Below are 27812 nucleotides of genomic sequence, written 5' to 3' on the forward strand. Positions count from 1 at the left end.
AATTAGTTACATGCAATTTATCATTCCATGCATCTATAGGCCTTTATATTGAATCTAGTAGAGAATTAAACAAATTAAAAATAGATTTTTTGGAATCATGTATTCACTTTTCTACATTACATATTTTAATTAGTATTAAATCATTATGTAAATAAAAAAAATTAGAGTGTTTGAGGCATACAAATGTGATGTATGACATCTAGTATTAGATCTAGATTAGCTAGACTAGGGCATTATTGGGTCCATAGAAAACAAAAAACAAAGAGTGTGTTTTGATGGCCTAATTGACCTTTCTATTTTAAATAGTACCAAAGGAATAAGTATCAAGGTTAAAATAATACTTAAGTTCTATTTAATTAAAATCAAAATTCTCTATTTTTAAAACTAGAGTCATAGTTGGAGCTCACAAAATTTTATGCATAGGACTAAAAGTAAATATTCAACAACTCTCTCTCTCTCTCTCTCTCTCTCTCTCTCACACACACACACACACACACACACACACACACACACACACACACACACACACCATACTATGAGTAAATGAAAAGAAATTTCTAATGCCATTTTCCTTAGTCATCCATAAAACTAGAATATAAGGCCAAGGATAGAGTATTAAAAGTAAAATGTTTAGAGGAATAGTTAGACATGTCCATGTTTCTTCCTCAAGTTGTCTCAATTCCAAATATTTCAATTAATTTAATGCCATGGTGGTTTCTCTCTAAGGTAAATAATTGTTAGGAAATATTAAATGTAGGTATAGAGATTATGCTATATATCATCATAAAACTATATAAACTAAGCTAGACAACAAAGGAATATAAAAATTAAGCATTAAACATTTTTCTAACCTTTTATCAAATGAGCAACCCATTATGAATGTTTAAGGCAATTCCAATCTAGCGAATGGGATGCAAACATGACTATTATATCAATAACTTATTAGAATAAATCTGACAAGTTGTGTTTATAGTAATTTGATGCTTTAATTATTGTAGTGACTAAACAAATAGACTAAGCATGTAGTAGCAGAGCATCTACATATGTAATTGATCAATCTCCTAGTAATTGTTGTTCATCTTTTGTCACATTAAAAAATAAATAAATAAAAATCTAAGCTTTCTACAATTGCTAATCCAAAATGTCATATATGTCACAAGAGATACCAAGTAAATAATTCAAGACAATAGTTGATATCCGAAAGAAAGTCAGGGATACTATGTAAAAAAATAAGATAATAAAGTAAAATAGTAGTACATGAAAACAATTGGGTGGGTAGGGGTTTGCGTATGTAGGGGTTTCATTGCCACCACAAACTTTCTCTAATATGCCACCTGACGACCACTATTAAAACTAGCTCAACCACTTTCCAGATCATCTAAGCCCATGCTTTAGTGTCATCCATCATGATGACACAAGCTCTTTGCATTGCCTCTAAGTGAGCTAGAAGTGTCACCCCAGACACCATCAAGCCCTCAACCTGAAAGCATAGTCTTAGCAATTAGGGCTATATAGAAGAAATTTTTAGGGCTAGATGGAAAAAGGAAGTCACATATTTTTAGGGTTGAGCTGAACCCTAAAGGGAGATCAAAAGTATTAGAAATCTAGATAGGGTTAGACATTGTGGCAATAAATTTGGCCCAAGTGTTTAAAGGAAAAATAAATGTGTGCATCTACATACCATCCTTTATTAAAAGGGGTTGATTAATGGTAGTAAGGAAAAATTATTCTTTTAATTTACTATGGATATTGTTGAGGTCTTAGTGGCCTCAATGCATTAATGAGACTTGATCATTCTTCTAAATAGTTAGTTATTTTCTAGGAATATAATAATATAATACATATTCTTTGAGAGGCTTAAGAATAATTATTTAGCGAGTTAACCTATAAGGTATACTTTAATAGTAAGCCTAAGGTAGAAGTTATAAGGATTCTAATAACAATTTTAAATTAATAATAATTGGATATAAAATAATGATAATAATAATCAAATAAATCAAAGGAGTTAAAATAAAGGAATATTTTTATTTATTTTCTAGGCAAAAGTGGTAAGCCACTATAATATTTTATTAAGTCTAATTCAACGAGGTGAATTGGGAAAGAATCAGTGAAGAAAACTCAACATCATCCCTAATATATACATAGATTTAAATATTTTAAGCAAATAATTACAAGGGGTGTATCAACTACCACCTAATGGTGAACTAGAGAGTACCTTGACAATGATTTCTTTGGACTTTTCCAAGCACTATCTTCATGACAAACTTATCCTAGGAATTAGCACTTAGCACTTATCTTACAAATCTTCCCAATAAGACACAAAACCACCTTCAATTAACCCAAGCCGACTAGGAATAGGGCCCCAGCCAGAACAAAACTCTAAAGTGCCATGAATCCAATCAAAATCTGAGTTAACCTCATCAATTAAATCCCAAAAATTCTATTCAATCAGTTGCACAGAAGCAACATTCATATCCCTGGATTTTGAAACATTAGATTCCTTCTGCAAATCAATCATAGCCTGACACACCATCTTTGTTCGTTCCACCAAATGAACACCCATTAATCTTGGTTCAGGTGGCAAAGCATGTTTTAAATAAATGAAACTGCCAGTGTCTATAGCATGCTTAAGCACCTCAAAAACAACATAAAATTCATGATTATGTAGGAGTTGAAAATGTGAGAACAAACTACCAACTAATGCCACTCCATTCCATAAGTCATACTTTTGCAAAGCCAAAATCAATTTGTTATCAACCATGAAGTGAGGTTAGATTACCTAATGGGCCAAAGCTTGAAGCATTTCAGGAGACTATAGGAGATTCATAGCATTGGAAAGGAAAATTGAAATAAGCTAAGATGAGTAGAAAAATAGAAGTGCCGAAGGATATTAAAATTCTTCACCAATGATATGCTAAATAGCTCTTCGAGTGAAGAAATTAAAAATATTTGATCCAAAACCTCATCTAAAATAATATTCGGTAACACAATTTCCTCCAATTCCGGTGGCAAGCATATACCAAAATTCTTTGGCATGATGGAAAAATGTTGTTTGTGACACATTTCACAAGCCAAAGCTATATCCCACCCAGAACTCATCTTGTAACACAAACACAAGCATAGATCATAGAATTGGGCTCTTGCATATATGTGCGATTGAAGATGTCATTCCTCAAGCAATAAATTACATAGTGTAGCATGATATAAGTCATATATGCTCACACAAAAAAAATCCTTGAAAGAGCTAGAAAAATTACTAATGACGATGCATTTTAATGACTTAGATTTAGCCACATGAGGAAATCGAATCACAGAAATAGAAATTAAATGTTGTCAGAGAATAATCAGATTTGAAACACTCAAAATATACTATGCATGTCATGTCATCATAAATGCTTCTAATAAAATCATACTACATTAATGATTTTTGAATCGTACTTTGTTTCCATGCAACTTGACACCTAATACATATGACCTTGACTTGACATCTAAAAAATCTACTCTGCTCGGCACGTGAAACAATCCCTCTAAACTTGGCACCTTAACTCAACACCTTATATCATTCTGCTTCACTCGGCACCTAAATCAACAATACTCCACTTCAATTACCTTCTTGTTGAATTTGGAAACCAAGAACTTTTCTCGGTACCTAAAACAATCCTACTAAATTTGGCACCTTAACTCGGCACCTCTCGACACCTATTATTTTCACTTGAAATATATCACTTTCAAACTAGAATAGGATCAACTACGCTTTCTGGAAAATTTGGCACCTAATAAAATTCTGCTTCACTCAGCACCTAAACATAGGCATCTAAAGGTTATTAGAATTACTCCACTTCAATTACCTTCTTTTTGAACTCATCAACCAACTATGTGTACTGATCAACTCAACACCTAATACAATTATACTTTACTTGGTTCCAGAACATAGCTTACTCGACACTAGAATATAACTTTCTTAGCTCGGCACCTAAAGAATCTCTTGGGACCTAAACTTGGCACCTAAAGGATATCAAATATTCTTAGTACCTATTATTTTTCACTCGGCATATATCACATTCAAACTAGAACAAGATCAACACCTTAACTTAGCACCTGAAGAATATCAAATATTCTTGGCACCTATTATTTTTACTCAACATATATCACATTCAAAATAGAACAAGATCAAATTCACTCATCACCTAAACATAGGCATCTGATACTTATCAATATTACTCCATTTCAATTACCTTCTTGATGAACTCAGCAACCAACTATGTGAACTAACCAACTTGACACCTAATATAATTTTGCTTTATGCGACGCCAGAACATAGCTTACTTGGCACCAACGTATAACTTTCTCATCTTAGCACCTAAAGACTTTCTCAGCATTTGATATTAATCTACATTACTTGGCATCAATTATCTTCTTATTGGACTTGGCATCTCCTCGGCAACTGAAGCATGAACTTTACATGTTGACCAGATAGGGGCTTCCAAGTCATCTTGAATCAGGTTTTTTAGAACCTTGTATTTCTCAATAAAAGGTAAAGGATGAAAAGTAGAGGTAGTAACCCCATCATAACCCAAATTTGATAAAAAATCTACAACTTTATTCCCTTCTTGATAAATATGTGAAATGAAAATATCTAAACATTCATCAAGAAGTCTCCAGATTTAGTTAAGAACATATTTTAGCTTCCAAAAAATGATGCACCTATGGATACAAGCACCGATAATAACTAAACAATCCCCTTCTATATGTAACCTATGGAAACAACCTTGTTTAGCTAAAATAAGCTTGGCCAATAGGGCATGAGCCTTTGCTATGTTATTAGTATCAATGGGCAAAGGAGAAACTGTGATAGCCACAACCTGACTAGAAGGATTTCTAATACATGCTCCAAAGCCCAATGGACCTAGATTTCCTCTTGAAGCTCCATCAAAATTCAACTTCCAAAAACCATATGAAGGGGGTCTCAAAAAATTCTCTCTAGGTAAGAGATATGTGGGTGAGTGGCTAATTTTCCACCCATTTGGTATGAATAATTGTTGCCATTGTTGGAAAATTTGGGAATCCTAATGGGTCACAATCAGGTTAAATTTAATCACTTTTAGACTAGAATTAGTCACTTCCAAGATTGATTTTTCAATACCAATAAAAAAAAAGTCTAATGTTAGGGATTCCTTTTTGAAAATATGCTTATTATGTTCCCATCAAATAGCCCAAACTACCAAGTTTGGTATGCATTTCCAAAGATTTGAAAATAGTTCTTTTTGATAAAGAAGTGGCCAGGCTTGAAAGAGATCCCAAAGATTGTTTGGAAAAGGAGTAAGGTAATTAAGTTTACTCAAAATGAAGCACCAACATTGATAAGCAAATGAACATGTAACAAGGAGGAGCAATATGTAGTCTATTCAATCTGTCACTAGTTAAAATCATGTGTTTAAGTGCTAGCCATGAGAAACAACCTACTTTAGGAAGAACAACCAGATTCCAATAAAATGGAAAAGCTCTAGAAGTAGGTTTATTCAAACCATTCTATTTTAAAATTTTGTACCCCTCTTTCACTAAATAATTTTCATCCTTAGCTAGAGCCTAAAAAATCTAATCATGGGCTTCAGAAAAAAAGATTTGAATTCAAAATATTTTGAAATTGAATGATTTCTTGCTTTGATAGAGGTAATTTATTAAGATCCTTCCACACTATTTTCTTTGAAAATTCACAGATATATTCCACATAATGATTAAATTGGGATCCCTAATGAAGCTCAACAACTTGGATATCATTCAATGAGATTTTACTCTTAGAAAGTGGAATTTGACCATTCCAGGAATCGTTCCAAAAATTAATACTTAAGCCAATATTGACTTCCCAAGAGATGTAGTCTACTATGATTTTGTGTGAAGCTATCATGAAATCCCAAATGACCGAGCCTTTAGGAGGATTTGAAATAGTAAGGATTCTAGAAGGATCATTGTTATCTAGATATTTTTGTTGCATAATTTTGCACCACGTAGACTGAAACTTACAATACATGTGCCAAATCAATTTCCCACCAAATGCTTCATTTCTAATAGATAGATCAAGAATTCCTGCCCCTCCAACACTTGAAATTTGTGACATATCTTGTAATGAAATAAGTGGAATCTTACAAGATTCATTCATATTACCCGACCAAAGGAAACCCTTAATCAATTTTTGAATTATAAGTAACACTTTAGGTGGGATCTTGAGGACAACAATGAAATAATTAGGAATTGCAACTAGAACTGATTTGATCAACAAAATTCTTCCCGCCAGTGACAACCATCTAACTTTCCAAGAAGCAATTCTACTCTGAATACACTAAAAATAAAGGAATATTAATGTTAGTGGTTTTGTTATTATTGATTACCTGTAAGAAAGGGAAAATATGCTTAATAGATGTAACAAGTTATAAATTTTTACTATTATTTCAAAAATTTATTTTATATTAGTTTTGAACTCTTAATTTTTCCAAAAGACAATTGTTGACTCAATATAAATTTATCTGCAACTAAAATCACAAGTATCATTTAGTTGGCATGGTAATGTTTATAAATTAAATAATGATGTTGAAAACTTATGAATGTTGGTAACTCAATATTTTAAAAATTTTATTTTATGCTTTTATTCAAATTTGTCAATTAAGAATGTAAAAGAAAATATTTTATATTTTAAGTTTTCATCTCTTAAGTTGTATGTAAAATTTATTGAAAATATCTAACAGAAAAAAAGGGCATGTTATCATAGAGAATTATTATCCACTATAGATTAAAATCATGGTCCTTTAATTTTTTTTACAAATTTTACAAATATTGCCATACTTTAGATTAAGTTTATAATAATAATGAGATTTAGAAATATTGTAAAATTTAAAGATAGATTCAATTGCATATATATTCTATTGGAGAAGCTAAACAAAGAGGGAAAAACTATACTACTTCAATAATAAAGAATTTAATTAATAGGTTGGATATATACATTTGAAATATAAAGAAGGAATGAGATGAAATGGATAAAAGGATGAAGATAATCAAATTTAGTTATATTTTCAAAAGAGTACAATGAATTAATAAGAAAATTATTTTATTTTAAATAAATTAAAGAAAAGAAAGAAGAATAAAATGTTAAAATATTTATAGATGCATTTCAAAATAAGTAAAAGGAAAGTAAAAATATATAATATTAATTATAACGTTTAGATCAAATGAAAGGGAATTCAATGATTAAGAGGTGTTAGGGAATTATTAGTCCCACCTATCTATAGGTGGAGACTATAGTTTTTCAAATCTTTCCTTTTCAATAGTTCACACCTTAGTTCTATGAAAAGAATAAAAAAATTGGTATAAATTATGGTTGCAAGATTATTTTTTAATAAACTAAATTTCTCTTTACAAATTTCTAATTTTTCCTTAGTCAAGATGTTTTTTTCCATTGATCTTTTTAATTTTCTGTTCCAAAATTTTTGCATCAAAGTGAGCTCAATAATTATGGCAATGGGTGAAGTGGTGGCAAGTGGTGGAGAGTCTTGTGTGGAGTATTTTGTCATGGCCTTCTACATGCAGGTATTGTAATCAATGTGTTGCATGTCTATTTATAGGAGCCAGGTGTATTAGGTAATAAATATATTATTTAAAAAGTTTCATCTATCTGCTCTTATCTTATTACAGGCACATGCAAGATGACAACAATAGGAGGGTGAGGTTTTCCTATCCTGATGTTTGTTTTCCTATCCTAATATTCACTGTTCATTTTTTTAAGTCACTCATAGCCATGAGAAATGAATTAGACAAAATTATCAAAACTAATGTTTAATAATTCAATTTTATTCAATTTATTTTATATTTTTCTCTTTTCCTCAAACTAGTTGCTATGGCTTTCTTATACTATAATTAAATTTCCATTACAATTCTCAAGAATTTTTCTTTGTGAATTTACTGTTATACTTTATTGTACTTGTACTACTATGATCAACATCACATGGGATTTCTATAGCTACTAGAAAAGTTGGTACAATCATTTGAGATTTTTAGCCTATGAGTAAGCGGGAGGATTCTTCTAGTTGTAGAGAGAAATACCATCTAACAGACATCTGAAAGAATCATGCCTTGACTATTTTAAGGAAATCTAATTCATTTCAAACTTGGGAAATGTATTATCCAAGCCTTTCTCACCTAGTGGATGCACTTTTGACTTGGTCCTTACATTCTTTTGAGCTCCCCATAAATTATGATTAACATAAGAATTAAGGGCACTCATTCTTTTGAGCTCCCTATGGAAAAGAACATATGTATTTCCTTTCTTCAGTTCTTAATGTGATGGGGCTACTTGAATATGAAGCTCTTCTTGAAGATCACACAAATTGTAAATGAATTAGTTGGGATTCTCCATGGTCACCTTTGCAACATTAATTATCTTCTAGATTGCAATTATTTCAATATTATCACCATTAAATCATATGACTCCCACTTTGGAGGGACAAAAAAGAAGATAGATATTTCCCATGAATTATTTGTCTGTTTAAGTCAAATCCTTGAGTAAAAAAATCCTTAAATTATAAGGAAAGAAGTACATAGTAGTTTCCTTTTGATTGACCAACACCAGTGGTTGGGGTAGGACTAGAAAAATATCTAGAAGAGAGGCAGAGGTGTTTGATTCAACACTAGTGGCAACATGACTAGCGGGAGATAGGGGGTAGTGATGGTGCATCGTTCTTTCTATTTCAGTTTACTTCAGTCACGGTGTGATATCTAGGATGTCTCTCTTATATGAAATATTCATATATATGTTTTAGAAGCTTGAATGGGATGGTTCCTCCTTATATTTTTCTTTGCCCATCATAGAATTCTCCATTTTTCCATAAATTTGTCTTGGAAAACTTTCATTTTCAACCAAAATTTAATATAGTAACAACCAATTTAGTGGAAGCATACAAGATTTATTTGGCAATATTTCTTTTATGAAGACATTGTTTATATTAGTGAAAAAAATTAAGTTAGACCATTCCCCTTCATTTGTTTAACTTTCTTCACTCATTTTATTGGATGGTTATTGAATTTTTTCAATGAAATCATCTCATCTCATAAAATATTTTAAGAGCACTAAAAATCCTATGAATTCATATATAGATGCTCTCTAATAGAAATAAGTTAGAGCCAAACAAAACATATATATAGATGGAGTCTACTATGCAGCCAATGCATTTCTCCTACCTAATTACCATGCATAGTTTATTCTCCAGCCCATCCATATTTTGTCAGTCACTCATGTATTGTTAGTCTTTTGGAATTTGTAGTTAAGTGACTTTATAAAAAATGTCATGTATATTTATAAGCATTGGAAAATGAACATTAATTTTTTAAATTACTAAATTTGAAATTTCTTACTAAGAATTAATCATACAATTTTATTAATTTTTAGATTATGGTAAAAGTAGGTTTTGAGGGGACCTAAAACCCCTTACAACATCAAAAATATAATACAATAAAAGTTCCCTAGGTTTTACAAGGTCTTGAAACCTACAAAGTCATTATAGAAACTAAAAGATCGTGTTTTACAAGGACCTGGAACCTACAAAATAATTAGGAAAAGAGCAAAAACTAGGTTTTACAAGGACTTAGAACCTAAAAATAGTTTATGAGTTAAAAAAAAAGATGAAAAAAGGAAACAAACACACAAAGGACTAGGACCAGACACACAATTTTATTAATTTACTCATTTTCACTAAAATAACATTAAAAACAATTTGAATTATTGTAAAGTTAGACAATAAGCTAAAACATTTTTTTTTGAAATAGAGATAGATTGTTTAAGTATAGTTAAAAATACTTATTTATTTACTTATAATATGTTTAATATGTAACTTTGAAATATTTTCATTATATGTGAATTAATATATGTAGATTATTTAGATTAGCTCTTTCTCATTATATAATATTTTAACATTTTAAAAAAATAAAAAATTATATATAGTGTTTTCATTTGACATAATGCTTGCATTTCATTATTAATTATTCTCTAATAGTAATAAGACAATTCTAGTTTTTTAATGAGTAGAATAAAAATATATGGACAATATACAATATTCAATATTAAATTTGTAATTCTACATTTCATTTTACTATAGATACAAAGTGTAATTATTTTATTATAGAGAAAAGCATTTTTATTGGATTCTCTTTCATCCAAAGAATTATTCTAATGTTTCATGCATCCCTTTTTTTATAGAAGGTGAGACTATAGCTCACCACAGCTCTTGTTATTTACATTGTGTATTAAATTTATCTATTTATATTGGAGTAATACTGTTACTAAATCATAAATATTGGTAAATAGACTTTTGTTAGAGGATTTTAGAATGTAATAACATTTTAGATTGGTAGTGCATTATAAAAGCATAGAATATTTTACATAGCTTGATTTTTGTATTTTAATATTTAAATTGATAAATTGAGACAAACTATATTCAATCTATTATTATTACTTAAGCTATCTAATTAAAATTTAAACATCAATAGAAAGTTAGATATGTTAAATAATTTAAGGGGCCTTGTTCTTGAGGGAACATTATATAAGAATTTAACCTTGTAATAATTTTGTAAGTATTCAATTGATATATTAACCTTCCTAAATTTGGGCATTACATGCACCTTATATAGGAATTATCCTCTATGCTAAGCCATATTTTTTTAAATTGAAAGGTGGTAAATTCATGATAAAATATTTGAAAGATATAAGATAATAATTTATAGTGGTCTATATATTTCTTACAATGTGGTTTAGTTACTTACATAATTAAAGTGCAATATTCTCCATATCTACCTATAATTCTACCCATACCATTATTTCAATAGAATGAGGAGATATTATACTATATAAAAGGTAAGTTGAGGAGGTTATTTTTATAGAACAAGGAGATCTTAGACTATGTACAATGTAAAGTATGAGGTTGTAAGTGGTGTATTTGGAAACCCTAAGATCTATCCTTCCTTAAACAATTGAGAAAATCCAAGTAAATGCATGACTATAAGTGTACATTTTAATTATCATCTTAGTACATTTAAATTACATTTTAGATTATTAAGAATTCTTGTTTTTGGCACCATTCAATATTAAGAAAAGAAGTAGAAGAACTGACAAACAAGCTAAAGGTAGAACAAAAAGAAAATGAAAAATTTACTATGTTTAATCTAAGCATTAAAAATATTGATCAAAAACTAAAAGAGAAAAGGAAATATTGTGAGACAACTAGACTTGGCTATTAGTGAATCATCCAAAACTTTTGCAGAAAAAATATATCATAATTGAACAAGCCAAGAAACAATCAACATAAGAAACCTACCTACTATAACTATGGAAAACTAGGACATATGAAAAATGTGTATAGGAGTAGACCATATAATATCTCATCAAAAACATCTTTTAGTGATTACAACTATAACTCTAATAGATATCAATACAAAATAAGATATTGTAGAATGGAGGCATCAAACATCTCAAAGGAAGGAAACTTTATAGGTTATTTCTATACATGCAACATATTTGGTCATAAAGTTGAATATTGTAGAAATAGAATGCCATTGAAAAGGAAACTAAGAAACATGAAATGTAATAATTATGAATATCTTAGGAACATGTTAAAAGACTATAGGTTCACAAACACAAAAAAGGTATACAAACAATAGGAGTATCATACTACATCTATCACAAGTATGGTCATATAGCACAAAATTCTAGATACCAATAAGCTATGAACATAAATAATGAAGAAGGAAATTATATGGGAACTAAAATGAAAAAGAATAATATCAAAAAAGTTTGGATTAAAAGGGTAGACATGAGTGTATCCCGTTGCTTTGATGGTATGATTTTGTAATGTTGTCATTGCTCGAAAAAACTACATTACACAGACTAGAGTAAATATGTTTTATTAGGTTGATAGGTTTGAGCATAAGATCACTATCAGAGGTTAATATTTTATTGTAGACCCTAATAAGGCTTATCTTATTTTAGATGTTAAGGTTTATGAGTGTCACAAGGAAGAAAAGGTAAAAGGTAGCTTATGTATAAAGAATCTAGAAACCCTAATTAGGTTAGGAAGTGTAGTAGAGTAAGTAAGAATGAAGAAAGAGATGAAAAGAGTGATGAAGGAGAAGCTATTGGGACTAGTATTAGAGCACAAGTTATTAGTGTAGAGACATAAAAGAAAGCTATCAAAGGCAGAACAATTGGTGTTAGAAGCAACATACCTATCAAATAGAGGGAAGGAAAATACAAGTCAATTTATTGTTCTTTTTACCTAACAAGTTAATCAGAAAGATTATAAAAATCCTTTTATAAGGTGGTCTTTAACAAGTTTTACTTTTTCTTATTTTGAACTTATTTGTAAATTCACTAATTGAGAGAACATTGTAAGAGTGGGATTAATTCTCTTAAAAGAGTATTAATTAATAGGATTGATGTTACTCTTAGAAGGGTATTATATACTTTTAATAGAGTGTAGTCATTCAAAAGATGACATTAGTGTAAGTTCTTAACCAAGTACCTTGTTACTATAGTAATGAGTTGTGGGTATCATCCCCACCATAGTTTTTCCCACTGACCAAGGGCTTTTTACAATACCAAAATCAGTGTGATATTTGTTTTAAGTTTATTGTTTGGATTTTTATTTAGTTATTTTTCAAAGATGAATTAACTATTGGTAACTTGATGAGTTGAAAAGTGTTGACATTAAGTAAATTTTGTTATTAGTGCCAACACTTATTCAAATTTTGTATGGTTACCAAGCTCATTGAATACTTTACAATGTTTACCATGTAATTTAGTAGCCACCAAGCTTTATAGTTCCTACTGAGCATCCCAGTGGTTACCAAGTGACGTTAGTGTTTACTGAGTGCAGTCATGATAATTGAGAAATTTAGTTTCTACCAAATCACATAGTATCTACTAAGTTACCAGTGCAAACCAAGTTCGAGACTTCTTTGAGATGATTAGTATGGATCGAGCTTCTACTTCTACCAAATGCATGATGATGTTGAGTAATGACAGTGGACGTCATGTATCAGAACTTCACCAAGTCAGTCTTTAGAACCAGAGTGTCTTCATTTGAGCCGACTTTGTAATATTGGTGTTAACTTGTATATTGGCCAACTTTGTGATTTTGTAAATTAGATTGATATATATATATATATATATATATGTTTGTGTGTGTGTGTGTGTGTGTGTGTGTGTGTGTGTGTGTGTATGTATATGTATATGCATATGCATATGCATATGCATATGTATGTATGTATGTATGTATGCATGCATGCATGCATGCATGTATCTATGTAATGTATTGTATTATATCAATATATAGAAGGATGAATGTATGCATGAATAAAAGTGAAAGAAGCATGTGAATGTGAACTAGCAGCAAAGTATATTGTAAGGCCATATTAGCAAAGGAGCAATAGAGTTATATCTATCACTTAAAGGTGATTAGTACTTAAAGAGATCTCAATTAGAAATTAAGTTGTAAGTTAGAGATCTAATGTTTCATCCTAATAGGTGAATCATCTTCAAATCCTTTTGCAAGGTAGACTTAACAATATTTTCTTAAATCTCTTTACCTAGTGCTGATAAAGGTACACACCACCCTTACCAACTCATAACCAAGATCACAATAATATGGAGATAGAGAGATGATAAAAATGCTTCATAAATCTTCCATTAATACTTTAAATTCATTACAATATTCTCCACATAAAAGTACTCCAAATTCTTACAATATAAGAGGCATTTTCTCACTAAGAGCTTCTATAAGAAAAATCCTATCCTTCAAGAGATTACATTAGAAGAGCTTCACTACAAGAGCTTACACTTGAAGAGCTTCCATTTTCCGAACTTGATTACAAATGATAATAAGCCTTGCTTAAATAGGCACTTCTAACCCAAGACATTACAAACACAACCAATGTGGGATAAAAGGTAAATACAACTACCTTTAAATAAATATTAAATTCCCACCCAAATACAACTAAGCACCCAACAAATATTAAATACATGATTTATCCAAAACCTTCTAGAATTCCACCTACACCTTCTACAATATCTAGAATTTCCTCCTAAATACAACTAAGCACCACCATGTGACCCAATTAGAAAATTACATTTTCTTTATGGATCACAAAAAATATTAAATGCATGATTTAAGGAACTTTTTACAAATTTCTAAGATGCCATCTACACACCTCAATTAATGGAATAACAACTATTTTTATTATTTTTCTATTTATGCCACCTATGCACCTTGAAAATAAAAATTCATTTTTAATTCTTCTTTTCTCCTTTTTCCTTTTTTTCAATTTTTTATTATTTTTTTCTATTTTTGTCACTTTCTCTCTCCTCTAATTTTATTTTTTTCCTAATAATTTAATTTTCCCATGCAAGATGTTCCTGCATTAGGCATCAAGTGCATACTTCATGTATGTTTGTAAAACCTCTAACAAGGTGGATCTAGCAGTCCTAATTGCTCCTAATAGGGTAGATCATTAGAAGTGATCAATGTAAGCCTTAACTAGCCAATTTTATGTTGCAGTATTGAAGTTTTGTGGGTATCATCCCCACCCCAATTTTACTTTCTACTTGAAAGGTTTCTAGGTCACCAAAATTTTTGTATTCATGTGTTGTGAATGTTTTATGCTTTCAGTTTCTCATGCATTTATTATAGTAATTTGATTATTGCAATTAAGGTCTAAATAGGATAAAGTTTTCAAGGTTACTAATTAACCCCTCCTTTCTCAATAACCTAGCTAGTCTTGAATATTTCCAACAATTGGTATTAGAGCATTGTGGTTCTTAGGATAAAGTTTGGTAGCTTGAGCAAAGATCAAGGACAATGGAGATATTCAATCTTGAAAAAACCATTGACAATGAAAAGTTAGATCTATAAATGGCCATAGCTCAACTCAAGAAATCAAAGGAGCATCTTTCTCAATCTCTATGAAGAAGAAAGGAACTTGTAGATCAAGTGAATGACCACCAGTATAGTGAAGAGAAGATTGAATATTTTCTCCCTTCAAGTAGTTTAGATGAAACAAATGATGCAATCAAAGAAATCCTAGAAAAGAATGGTTCACTACAAGGAGAGGTAAGGAAATTGAAAAGAGAGCAAGAAATTCAGTCAATAAGATTATGTGAAATCTAGGAACAAAGAAATAAGGAAAAAGAAAAATTGGATGGAAAGAACAATTCAAAACCAATCCCTTTAGCAAGAAGACCTTATTGATCAACTCTACAATACAAATGAAGAAATCACGAGTCTAAGGTTTGAAAGTGAAAGAATAAGGAATGATCTAAATCTAAAAGAAAAATCAATGAAAGGTTAAGGAATGTTCTAAATTCTGAAAAATAACTCAATGAAAGGATAATGAAATCTCAAGCAGATATGGATCAATTGAATCAACAGAATGAGTAGAATCTTTACAGGAAAAAGGGAAAAGTAGGAATTGGATACAAAGAAGAAAGTGAGTCCTCCACAAGGTGCACAAAAGAATCAAAAACCTACTTGCAATGGCTGTGGTAAGATAGGTCATATATCAAACAAATGTTGGAGTAATGGTAAAGCCAAATTCAATGAAAAATGCTACAATTGCAGTTAGCATGGTCATAGGGCTAATGAATGTAAAGAGAAACCAAAATTTGAGGGAAAGTGTCATAAATGCAAGAAACAAGGTCACAAGGCATTAAAATGAAGATCAAAGTCATTAAATTCAACAGAACAAATTGTAAAGGCAATATTCAGTTGGGATTACAACACTTGGTGTAGATATCATTACTGTGGAGAATATCTAGACATATTGTCAAGAATTGTGTTAAACATCACATGAGAAGAAAGGATACCACCATAAGATGTTACACATGCATTGAACTTGGTCATATAGCTAAAAAATGCATAAATATAGGTATAATTAAAGATGAAAAGGAAAAAAAAGTAGATAACATTAGGAAGCAGATGAGATAGCAATGGATTCCTAAGTCTACCAAACATGTTAGTTTAAGTGATGATAGTCATGTCACTCAAGAAGTGGGTAACTCCTCCATTTCCAATTAAGTTCTTAAGAGAGAACTAGAACTATGTTGTCAAGGCTACATCTTAATAGTTCCAATTGAAAAGAAGTAAAGATCCAAATTGGTATTCAAGATACAAAAGGATCATCAGAAAAATCAATAATAGTTATCACCAAGTTGACTTCTCCACCAAGCAAGGTTGGGTCATGGACTCTATCAATAAAAGTTAGGAGTAACATGGTATGTTAGGTTGTTGAGTTGTGGAACCTTTATTGAGCAATCAATACAGGTAGTGGATGACAGGCTATCACACACATGTCATCATAACTAACCATTGTACCAAGAATTAATGGGAAGTTTTATAAAAAGAGCATAAAATTGACTTCATTTTCATTGAGAATTCATGTATTATTGGAAATAGAGTGATTTTCAGAGCATCCAAGTGACTTTAAGTGGAATTTTCAGTGAAGTTTTTCAAATATTTCCTCAGCTTACTAAGTCATCATGGCATCCAGTAGTAGCAACAAAGTGAAGAAAGGGTCTGAGATGTTGATGCAATGTGTTGAATGGAAAGCCCCCAATTTTAAACTTGTGCTAGCAATCACCAAAACCCTCGACCTAAATGGAGTGCAGTTACAAATCCCACCAAATGTACTTCTCATAAACAATATTTGAACTCATTGTAAATGTGAAATTTAGGAGATAGCTATCCTTGAAATGGATAATGCCCTAGGTGAACTCTATACAACTAGAATTCTCAAGCCCAAGCAAAAACATTTGGAAGAGAAAGGTTTAACTCATATTCCTCACCTACGTTAGAGCTTCCAAATCAAATGGATTATGTATATTCTAAGTTGAGTTCAAAATGGTCAATTGTGGTTAGAGCAACCAATCTTAATCACCAAGAAAATGATACATTACATTACTAGTCTCCCCATGCTCACCAAGGCTAAAACCACTAAAACCCTAGGTTGAGCTAAGTTACAAAAGAATACTCTGGCCAAATGGGGTGGTAGAGGAATGCAAATCAGTAGTGTGATTGATGCAAAATTAAATTTTGCCATCCATGTGATTGCACACATGATTTATAGTTTGAGTTGACTCAATAGTGTGTCATGTGAAGCAGTTGACTTAGCCTACAAGGTTGTGAAGAATAATATGTCATATGACCTAGTAGATTTCTTATTGAAGCTATTGAAGAAAAACATGGAAAGCATTAGAAATTCAAAAAATAACCCATGTAAATTTAGTTCATTATTGACATGTTTGTTTTTCTATGTACAAAAGTTTTTCCCTTCTAAAGGCACAATCATATGGAGAAAAGATGTGCTAGTTTTGTATCAGATTAAAGAATATATTGCAAAAATAGTCGAGAATTTTTTCAACATAATGGATAACTACTTTGATGACTTCAAGGAGAAAATGAATAATAGATTTAGGATTCCTAGGAAATTGGTTGAAGATTACAAAGATGATGTTTTTTTCATGGTAGGTAGTGACAAAGTCTTTATTCAGACAATAAAACCAAGAGTTATATGGGTAAAACCTATTCCCTATGAGGTGAACATTGATGAAGCAAAAGATATAATTGAATCCTTGATAAAAAAATCTATTGATCCAAAGGGACCACACTTTGGAACATATGATGAGGCCAAGGCAAGAATAGAGATTAAAATCAAGCTTCCTCAAATGGTTAACAAAGGAAAGAGGAGAATAGAAAAATTCAAAATTGGCACACCTCTTATGTTGACCAAAGGTAAGGGAGAAGATGATGATGAAGTAGAGGATGAAGAGGAGTTAGAAAAGGAAGAAGAGCCAATAAAGAAGAAAGCAAGGTGATCATCACCAAGCCATCCACTATAGTGTTTACCAAGAGATCTAGGAAGAAAGGTAGTGAAGTTGTATTTAGTAGGCCTCCTCCCACCTTCTAAGAAAAAATAAAACAATTGGAAGAAGGTGCAGGCATAACCAACTTCAAATTAGTAAAGTATGAGACTAGGATAGAGGCTGAGAAGAAGCAGATCAAAGAATTGGTACTAACCAAGATGGTTAAATGGAAGTATTCCCCTGATCAAATAGCCTCCCCAATTTCTAATGATCTATTAGAGAGATTGAAGACAAGATGGGACTTAGCTACATAAAAATTAAAAGATATATATAAACAAACCCTAAGGAAATTGTTACCAAGCATCATAGATGGTGAGGTAAAAGAGTCTATGAAGAAAAATGAAGACAAGATGACTCTCGGATTCCATACTTGTTTAATTTTGTTAAAAGATATAGAACATGTAGTCAAAAATGCTATAGGTATGTGGAAGAATATTTATCACTTGCATAAACTAAGTGACTTTCTAGTAGAAGTCAAGGATGATGACAATGATGATGAGGAAGTAGGAACATAATTTGAGACAAAATAGTTTGACAATGAAGAATTTGAAGAAGAGGAAGAGGAAGAAGCTACTGAGGAAGTCAAACAAGATGATGAAGAGATTGATCCTATGAAGATAGCAGTCATAGTCATTTCCTCACTTCCTCATTCTCTAAACAAATTAGTAGCTACATCAAGTTTGGAGACAACATCAACAAGTTTGATTCTAACCACAATAGGTACATCAAATGTCCAATCACTCCTTGCTCCCCCATAGCTTAGCACATCACTAATGGAAGTATTTATCACTTCATCTACTAAGCTAAAACCTCACTTTTCTTTAGTTCCTAAGTCAGGTTCATCAGTAGTGAGTACAACATGTTCTACAATCTTTAGTTCTCCAGTAATAAGCACAATTTCGAGTTTTACAATTTTGGATTCTACAATTTTGGATTCTACAATTTTTTTTTTCTAAAGCTTTGGATACTTTTGCAAGTATATCAGGTTTGGATTTAGTAAGCACACCAGTCAGTATTCCATCTATTGGTACTATATTAGTTTTTACAGCTAGCCTTCCTATCTCCACTATTGTTTCCATTTGAGATTCTAAGGCATTATGTACAAAGGTAGTTGAACCTAAGGCTCAACCAAGTACAAGACTTTTGAGTGGAAAGGAGATAGAGGAGGATATTGACCTAGATGAAGAGATTGAAATTCCAAAGTGGGATTTTGATAATGCCACTATAGAAAAAATGTAAATAGCTAGTCAACTCCTCCATAAGAAAGCAAAAAAAAAGAAGTTGAGAGAGGAAAGAGACAAAGAATATAATATCATAGAAAGTGCTAAAGATATCTTGACTGAGGTAATAGGTGTTAAATTTGATACTTCTCAACACATTTTTTTCGATTGGAAGAAGCAGTTCAAAATTTTAATGAGGACTCTAGTGGTCAAGACAAATTGATTGAGAAAGCAAAGAAGAAATTTGATAACAAAGTGCTTGAGCACATTGCTCAACAAATTTCCATCCAGCAAGTGGAGCTTTCCTCTATTTTGACCAATCTAGAAAACTCTTACACAAATGTAACATCACTTTTTGGAAAATTATGTAATGTTACCAAGTTCACAAAGGAAATAAAGAGAAAACATACAACGATTGATGAAGATTTGAAGGCTAGTGCACAACAGTTGCAACTTGACCCTAGTTCAAGCTCTACACATCATCTAAAAATTAGATTATTGTCAGATATGCAGGCATAATTTTTGAGAGAAGAAGCAAGGATCTGGTCTTCATTGATAGATATTCAAAATATGATCCTTCCCATCATGGACACAATGTAGAATCACATTGTTTACTCAAAAGCATTGATCAATGAAAATAACTTCTCAATTGAAAATCACATGATAGAACTCTCTGCAGAAGTCCAAGTTGCTCTACATATGTGCAAAGTTTTGTAAGATAATTGAGATAAGACTTTAGCACTCATACTTAAGGTACATTCTGAGTTTCTTTCTTATATTGGTGTCTCTATGTAAATAACTTTTGACTAAATTTTTGGCATTATTGTCAAAAAGGGGGAGAGATAGTATGTATATATGGAAATAAATAGTATGAATATTGTATGGGGGAGAATCATGCAAAGAAAAGGAAAGTATATTGTATATACTTACAAAGTCAAATTTTGAAAAATCTCAAAAATAGTACCAAGCTAGTATCACACTATAATGTATATAAGTTTTGTTTGATAAGTGTTTTATTCACTAATGCCAAAGGGGGAGATTGTTGACATAAAGTTAAGTTTTTTATTAGTGACAATACTTATCCAGATTATGTATGGTTACTGAGCTCATTGAATAGTCTACAATGTTTGCCATGTAATTCAATAGCCATCGAGATTTATAGTTCCTAGTGAGCATCCCAGTGGTTTCCAAGTGAAGTTAGTGTTTATCAAGTGCAGTCATGATAATTGAGTAATTTAGCTTCTACCAAGTTACATAGTATCTATCTAGTCACTAGTGTAGACTGAGTTCGAGACTACTTTGAGATGATGAGTATGAACTGAGCTTCTACTTCTACTAAATGCATGATGATGCCAAGTAATGATAGTGGACGTCGTGTATTAGAACTTCACCAAGTTAGTCTTTAGAACCTGAGTGTCTTCATTTGAACTAACTTTGTAATATTGGTGTTAACTTGTATATTAGCTAACTTTTTGATTTTGTAAATTGGATATATATATATATATATATATAATGTATTATATCATATCAATATATAGAAGGATGAATGTATGCATGAATAAAAGTGAAAGAAGCATGCGAATGTGAACCAGCAACAAAGTATATTGTAAGGCCATATTAGAAAAGGAGAAACAGAGTTATATCTATCACATAAAGGTGATTAGTACTTCAAGAGATATCAATCAACAATTCAGTTGTAAGTCAGAGATCTACTATTTCATCCTAATAGGTGACTCAACTTCAAATCCTTTGCAAGGTAGACTTAACAATCTTTTCTTAAATCTCTTTACCGAGTGTATACTTCATTATATGTTTGTAAAACCTCTAACAAGGTGGATCTAGTACTCCTAATTACTCCTAATAGGGTAGATCATTAGAAGTGATCAATGTAAGCCTTAACAAGCCAACTTTATGCTGTAGTATTGAAGTTTTGTGGGTATCATCCCCACCCAAGTTTTACTTTCTACTTGGATGGTTTTTGGGTCACCAAAATTGTTGTGTTTATGTGTTGTAAATGTTTTATGCTTTTATTTTCTCATGCATTTATTATAGTAATTAGATTATTGCAATTAAGGTCTGAATAGGATAAATTTTTCAAGGTTACTGATTCACCCCTCCCCTCTTAGTAAACTAACTAGTCTTGAATATTTCCAATACAAAGGATATTATCAGATAAGCATGTAAGTAGAATATCAGTCAATGAGAAGAAGTGCTTAAAAGTGAATTTCTTAAGGTATTGATTCACCCCCTATGCCCCCCTCTCAATACCTTATAAAATTGGTACCAAATCCTGTGGTTCTCGAAAGAAATTTTAACCACTTGAGTGAATTTGGGACTATGGAAATCTACAAATATTTGAAAGAATTGGAAAAAGACTTGTAGGATATAAATGAATAGATTTTTGAATTAAAAGAAAAACTAAGAACCTCATTTATAAAATAAAAGGACTGAGAAATTATCAACGGGTCTTGATAATTTGGACAAACAATCAGAGGGATGTGTTAATTCAAAGGAAGTTGATACCAGAATAAAAGATATACTAGAAAAGAATGTTGAACTACTTGAAATGAATAAAGAATTGAAAGAAAATTTTAATCTAATGAGAAGAGAACAAGAGATTTAGTTAGTTAGACTGACTAAATTATTAGACATAAAAGGAACTCTTGAAAGTGAGAAATATGATACTATAACATAATATCAAGATGCAATGGAGATACTGACTAGAAATGAGTTAGTCATAGAAAGGAAACACAATTATATTCATGAACAAGATAATTTGATCAACAAAATCAGTTAAACAAGTCAAAATCTTGAGAACAAAAACCAAAAATTGAAGAAGGAAAATAATGACTTGAGAAATGAGCTAAAAGTTGAAAAGGAGGTGAATGTTAGACTTACAAAATTTAAATAGAGTATGATGGAATTGGATTGACCATTGATAAAGAAAAAGGAGAAATTGATTGATACTGATAAGATACCTATAACAAATATTTCAAAAGAAAAAGCTAAGATAATGAATTTTGAACAATTAATGATAACATAAGAAGACACTAGAAGATTGAACTACCATTCCACTGCTTACTATTACGGAGAATGTAGTCATACATAATATGCCAATGGATGCAAATGAGAAATAAGTGAAAAAATTGTAAGAAAACTTGCAAAAAAAAAAAAAAACCATTTCCACATAACACAAAATAGATCTGAAATAAATATGTAATTAAAATCCACATGCAAGAGAATAGACAACATACCAAGAAAAATGTGACACAAGATTGTTGGAATTCTTCAGAATAACTAAGGGCAGGGGAGGGGGAGGGTGAATCAGTTAGCCAAGGTCCATATGTACAAATAAAACTTTTCACAACTTAGTGAACCCACGTTCATAAAACCTTATTATGCATGCATCAATTAGATCATATAACACTTAAACTTTGTAGGTTATTTTCCTAGGTCAATAGAACTTTGTAGAAATGTAAACATGAAACATAATAGATTCAATAGAACTTTTGAAACATAGATTTTACATGGAAACCCAATTTGGGTGAAACCACTAGTAACATGCTACTAATTCTCACTCTTATGAAGTGATGCCCTATGAAAGGCCAACCCTATTAAAGGATACAATACACACTGTTAAATGTGACTAGGTTAGAGGATTTCAATCAACCTATTAGGAGTGATCCTTTTTAGAGGACTTTAGATCATTCACTTGGAATGTTACTCAGTTAAAGGATTTATGAATGAGTGTTAGGTCAACCTTAATCCAAAGGATTTACCCTAGACTAATGCAATGATTAGAAAGTAATAGTAAGGCTTGATCTGATAACAAATTACAACTCACTTGAATGTTATAAATATTTTTTTTCATCCTCCATTCTACTTATCTTTCACACACTTTAGCTTTGATATCATATTCACCCTTTAGGCATTCATTCTCTTAAGCATTCTTTCTTTGCTTGCCAGTAATAGTCCCTTTTGTTCGGCCACTGAATGAAGTAATACCTTAGAATCCTTGTCTTTTTTAGGTTCTTGCACATGATAACCCTTTCTTCTAACCAACTCTCTTTATAAATCAAGATTTAAGATCTTTTTTCAATTCAACCTCAATCATCCATTTTAGGGTTAGGTAGGATACAATGAATCTACTCACTTTTCTATTTGGCTCCTTTAGAATCTTTTTCTTCAATCCTTTTTGAATTTGCATCCAAATAGTTTACCTTGAATTTTGTGCCACCATATCATCATATTTATCATCCACACACTTCACACAGTTCAAGGAAATAAAATCATTAGCTCAAATTTGTAAAATATACAATTTAGCATTAATACTAGCACTTGACATCGATATACTATCACTTGGCTTCCATATTGTTCTTTCACTTAGCTTCCACTAGTTCACTCAGTGAACACTAAAGTTTACTAATGCTCGACATCAACTAGAGATTACTCAACTAAAACTATTTCACTCAACATACACTAAATCTTGACTTTGCTTGGATCCAACTAATTTTCTTCTTAGCTTGCATTAACTTTTCTTAACACCTATTGTGCACTTAGTCAAGCTTAGTAGACACAATTCTTCTTACTTTTTCTTCTAGAGTTAATTAGTATATCCAACCTTTTATAGCCTTCATTAGATAATCAATAGACTATATCATAACTATCTTAACTAATCTTTGCACTCCTTTTTCATACCATAAATCAATCTTTCCTCTAGGTTCTCTTGTTATTTTACTTGATCAAATCCTCTTCATCAATCAAAAATTTAATAGTACTCAAATCAACTAAGCAGTTGTCTTTTTAGCAAGTAGCAAGTTTGACATTAGTGAAAAAATAATGATTGTTCCATTAAAAATTCTTGCACTTCAAAATAATCTCATATTAACAATCTTCCTCTTTGGCATTGATGGCAAACCAGTACCAACAATAATACCAAAAGGACAATAATTCCTTGTATTGAAATCTCTCCCTCTATCAGCATCTTCCATCTTCTATATAAGCTACACAATTTTGTTCCAATCAACAAATAAACAACTCTTTATTATGACTTATATCTCCTTTAGTATTGTCTTCCTCTTGCTAGGAAGATGTATTTCTTTTATTTCATTTCTCCCTTTTTAGTAAACTCCAAGTACGCTATGTTTTAGTAAACATCAAGTACACTATCTCCGTCTGAGTAGATATTTCATATTTTAGGTTCACTATCTCCCTCTTTGAAAACAATGCCAAAGACTTGACATCTCAACATGTAGATGTTAACAATTTCAGGTTCTCCCTCAATCACTTTACTTGTGACTAATCCTCTATTTCAACTCTTTGATTACTTTAGCAAGCTCCTAAAGTAAGATCCACTACATCAAGTTGTGAGATACAACGTTCAACATTAATTGATGCAGGACACTACTTATGCTTCTCAAGCAACTTTGGATAGGGATATCACCCCTAGTTTACCTCTTAGATACTCATGAGCATCCTTTGGTAATGCTTTGGTGAAGATATCAGCTATTTTCTCTTTTGTATTCACATATTCCATCTCCACTTCTTTGTCTTGAACTAACTCTTTCAAGTAACAATAGTTGATTGCAATGTGCTTAGTCTTTGTGTGCATCATAGGGTTCTTGGATATATTTATAGCACTTGTATTATCACAGTATAGTATAATAGGTGTAGTGATTTCATCCTTCATTCCTTTAAGTAGCTATTTGATCCATACAATGCTTGTATAATTTACTACAGTAGCAACATATTCAGCCTCGGTAGTAGATTGAGATATGTAATTTTGTTTCTTTATGTAAGAATTTTCCTTAGGGAAAAATTCACCCAATATCAAAGAACTCAAGCACAAGCACAATAGTAGACCAAAAAGAGTATGATCAAAATATCGATATGTATTTGATTCAATATGAAGTGAAAGTATACTAGGAGTGACTATATATAAAGGCCTTTGGAATTCTTCTAGAGTGCATAAGAATCAACACTATGATAAGTCATACAACCAGACATATGTCCACCAGATATGGGTTATTCTCCATTAAGCATAGGATCAAGTGCGATGATGAGATGATAAGCCTAAAATGGTGTAGCATGCAAAATTATGTTGTACACACCATGTGCTAAATTAGGAGTGTTAATAACTATGTTTTCTACATGGTAACTCAGTTAACTATGCAAATTCTAGTGTTGTAGACACCATGGGCTAAATTAGAGTTGCTTACTTCATTATTTTCAACATGACAACTCCTAAATGTCTCACCTAAATAAATAATAAAATAATGCATTAACCTAAGTAAACTTAATTAAAGTGTAAATAGTAAAGATGTGTTTGCACCAACACTTTCTAGTCGATGTAACTAGTCTCTTTCCTAAGGAAAAATCACCTCCACTAGTTCTCTCTATCATCAATGTTTCTAGCCAAATCAACATTAGTGTGGGCTCTCAACTCAAATTTCTCATTTTTCTTGTAGTATCGACCATAGTCTTCTATTCCTTTTAGATATCTCATAATTTTCTTTACATCCATCAAATGATTATCATTAGGATTAGCAAAGAATCTTGCAACTATCCCATTAAATAATGCAATGTCAGGTCTGCTATGTACTACCTATTGCAATTTTCCAATCATAGACCTATATAAAGTTTTATTCACATCAGATGAATCATCATTCTTTGATAACTTGTGTCCTATCACTATAGGTGTGCTAACTAGTTTGGAATCTTCCAATCCAAAACTTTTCAATATTTCCTTCACATACTTAGACAGAGTAATGTATATACCATATTGCATATGATACACTTGCAAGCCAACAAATAAATTGATCTCTCCAAACATAGAAATCTCAAATTCTTCATTCATTTCATTTTCAAATGCCTTACATAATCCATCTTGACCTCCAAATATAATATCATCAACAAAAAATTTAGATAGTAAAATACCTTTAGCTTTTTCTGTCTTCAAATACAAATTTTTGTCATCATCAGTCCTTTCAAATCTAATTTTCACAAGATAAGTATGAAGCCTTTTATACCATGCTCTTGGGGCTTGCTTTAAACCATATAAAGCTTTATATAGTCTACATATCATGTTTTTTGTTTTTGGCATCAAAAAATCCTTCTACCTCTTCTATATAAACCTCTTTTCCTAATATACCATTAAAAAATGTAGATTTCACATCCATATGATAAAATTTGAAACCTTTGTATGCAGAGTAAGAAGGTCTCTAGTTCTTACTCCTTCCAATCTTGCAACAGGGATGAATGTTTCTCTATAGTTTATCTAGTCTTCTTGCTCATACCCCTTGCTAACTAATCTTGACCTATTCCTTGTGACTTCACCATACTCATATAACTTTTTTCTATACACCCACTTGGCTCCTATCACATTTTTTTCATCTAGTCTAGGAACTAGAGCTCATGTCTTGTTCTTCTTAATCTATTCAATCTCTTCTTTCATGGATTTACTCTAATCCTCATCTTCTAACGAATATTTCACTATTTTAGGTTCATGCATTCTTAGAAAAAATGTATCACTTCTCATCCTTTTCCTCATCATTGGTCTAGCATCTCTATCTCCAATAATTTGTGCACCAGGGTGATGTCTTTTGACATACTTTGAGAATCTTGATTCTCCTCTATTTTCCTCATTTAGTCCATCAACTTCTGAATCACTATGTACATCTCTATAAAGTAATTCAACATCTCTTTCAAGTACACCAATATCAAAATTAGAATGAGTCTTAGTTTCATACTACAACTCAACACCTGACTATAGCTCAATTCCTGAATGTAACTCGGCATTCATTTTATGTGACTCGGTAGTCACTGAAACTTTTTGTTGATTTACAACTTGATTTCAACCATTTTCATTAGTAGGCATACCTTCATAAAAGTATACAAAATATTTTTAATCCTCTCATTCCTTCATAGGTTCAGCTTTAGGTACCTCTGTACATTCATTAAACTTAACATTTGTACTTTCCACAACTTTGTTCATGTTAGTATTTAAACACTTATAAGCTTTACTTCTTGTGGAATAGCCAAGGAATACACCTGCTTCACTTTTAGCATCTAATCTACCATTCCTAAAATCTTTAAGAATATAACACTTGATTCCAAATACCTTAAAATATTTCACATTGGGTGAGTATACATACCATAATTCAAAAGGTGTTGAATGAGTACCTTTTTTGACTTGCACATAGTTCAAGGTATAGATAGTTGTACTTACAACCTCTCTCCAGTATTTCAAATCAATTTTCTTCTCCATAATGAGTGTCCTAACATAGTCCATTACATATTTGTTCCTCCTTTTAGCAATTCCATTTTGTGGAGGGGTCCTAGGTTCAGATGTTTGTCTATTGATTCCTCTATCATTACAAAACATCTCAAACTCATTTGATGTAAATCCAAATCCTTTGTCAGATCTCATACATTTTAGGCTTTTACCTATTTCCTTCTTAACTTAGGATAAATACCACTTAAAATTTTGAAAAGCATTAGATTTTTTCTTTAGAATCATATATGCCATCATCCTAGAATAATCATTAACAAATAGCATAACGTACTTGTCATCCTTGTAGGTTTTTACTTTAATTGGTCCACACAAGTCAATATGAAAAATCTCCAAAAATTTTGTAGAGGTT

Source organism: Cupressus sempervirens, chromosome 5, assembly GCF_028749045.1.
Source record: "Cupressus sempervirens isolate cs-2001-9-10 chromosome 5, ASM2874904v1, whole genome shotgun sequence".
NCBI classification, from domain to species: Eukaryota; Viridiplantae; Streptophyta; class Pinopsida; order Cupressales; family Cupressaceae; genus Cupressus; species Cupressus sempervirens.